Below are 2,324 nucleotides of genomic sequence, written 5' to 3'. Positions count from 1 at the left end.
AGAATCATTACAAAAAGTCATATGGGACAGGAGGAAGCAGAGTGGCCATCTCTGCAAACAAACTATCACATTTATTAGAAGAATTATCTATGTGGTACTGAATCATCAAGAATCACCAAGCATTTACCTTGGCCATGTAGCCCAGTTGGTTACAGTGTCATCCTGATATGCCAAGGTTGCAGGTTCAGGCCCCCATCAGGCCACATACAAGAATACCACTGAATGCATAAATAAGTGGAATAGCAAATCGGTGTTTCTCTCTCCCGCTCTCTTCCTCTCTCTGTCTCTCTCTCTCTCCCTACCCCCTTCCTCTCTCTCTCTCTCAAATCAATTTTTGTAAAGGTATTAAAAATGATCTCCAAGATTCTGACAGAAGTGGGAGGGAAGAGAACGACAACAATCTGGGTGCTCCAATCTTTAAACCACGCTGGAGTAGTGCTAAGTAGCACAGTCTGATGCCATCAGCTTTCGAGCTTCAAATATCTTTAGTGTTTCACAGTGAATGTCAGTGAATTTCATTAATGAGAAGGAATTGTTTCTTTTTCACAAGTTCTTTGACTCCGTCACTCATCAATTCAGACTCTGCCTTAAGGAGGAAACCTAAATGATGGGAAAAACGACATGCACGAAAACTTGCAGCACCGCTATTGAACTGGGAGCTGTGTCCCCAGTGCCTAGGATGACGTCCGGCACGTACTAGTAGCACGCAGGTGCTCAGAAATATTTGGTGAATTAGTTTATAATGGCAAAAAAGTAAGCACAGTTTTGTAAGGGTCCAGTTGGAAGTATCCCACAATGAGGGCTAGGTTAGATAGATAATGATCTACCTAACGAGTTATTACAGAGTCATAAAAATATGCTTGTGAGAATTAGCATTACATTATGTGGAGTAAAAAAAAGGCAGGGCACAACATTTCAGGTGTATTTTAAAAAGCAAGACACAACGTTTCCGGTACTGTGTAAAAACAACTGGGAAAGAAAAGGGGCAGGGAAAAAAAAAACAATAGTGGCTTTATCGTGCTACTAGGATCATGGGTGACTTTTCTTTTCATTTAATTCAGAAAGTTCTTTAGTGTTATTGAATTTATTTCATAATAATAAAAAAGTTATACGAATTCATTGTTGAAAAGGGAGAAACGTAGAAAAGCACCAGCATGAAAAAAATAACCTATAATTCCTTCAGAGAACAAAATCACCTCTCTGAGTTTCCTCTCCCTGCCCACAGTCAACATATTCCTAGCTTTGATTTTTTTTGATGGGGGGGGCATCTTCAGGCTTCAAAAAGCTCACTTTTTAAAAAAATATTTTATATTTGTTTATTTTTAGAGAGAGGGGAAGGGAAGGAGAAAGAGTGGGAGAGAAACATCAACATGTGGTTGCCTCTCATGTGTCCCCTACTGGGGACCTGGCCTGCAAGCCAGGCATGTGCCCTAACAGAGACGCGAACCAGCGACCCTTTGCTTCATAGGCCCATGCTCAATCCACTGAGCTATACTAGCCGGGGGGCGGGGCGGGGGGGGGGGGAAGCTGACTTTTGATGGTCACAGAATCTATTTGAACTACATTAATTAAAAATTATAGGTTGTTTGGCATTTTTCACTAAAAAAAACAAATTTAAACAAAATAAATGGTTAGAGCCATGGCATTACTCAAATTCAAGTTCTTTAGAGAAGAGGCAACTAGAGTTTCTGGAAAGCCGGCTAGAGATATAGCGTGGGCGGGGCTTTTATGTCCAATGGAGACTGCAAGAAAAATTAGTCCAGGGTCTTGGTCCCTGTGGAAGTGTCTGTAGGAAGCTCTCTGCACGAGCTAGAGACTCCCCCTCCCAATATTTGGAACTTAAAGATGGTGAAATCTGGATATGGAGGTTTAGGTGGCTTTCCTAACCTCTGTCCTTTTGACCTGCACAAACAAGAAACTGGTCTGGCCTGGCCTGGACATTAGCCTAGAACGTAGTCCTCCTCCACTGTCCCCACAGATCTCTTTCAGTCTGAGATCTGGTTCGGGGCATTTGACGCTTAGTCTGAGTTCAAGAACGGTTGTGATCCGGGGTTCAGAAGTGGGAACTGGGGTGAGGAGCACATTTGCAGTGAAGGGCGTTCCCAGTCCAGGGGGCTTCCAGTAGCGGTCACGGGAAGGAACGTTGTGGTGAGAATAACGAACTTGACAGAGGCCTGAATGGGGAGGGGGTGATATTTAGATGGGCATAGGTTGATCCTGGAAGGCTGTGGGTTGCAATGAAGAGAGAAAGAAGCGGAGAGAGCGGAGGAGAGGCACAGACATTTGAAGCAGGTGATGGAGGATTTACCAACGGAGGAGGCGTG

Source organism: Sturnira hondurensis, unplaced genomic scaffold, assembly GCF_014824575.4.
Source record: "Sturnira hondurensis isolate 20B ecotype Veracruz unplaced genomic scaffold, ASM1482457v3 Scaffold0000880, whole genome shotgun sequence".
In the NCBI taxonomy this organism is placed as follows: Eukaryota; Metazoa; Chordata; class Mammalia; order Chiroptera; family Phyllostomidae; genus Sturnira; species Sturnira hondurensis.
Note: the sequence above shows the minus strand (reverse complement) of the source record.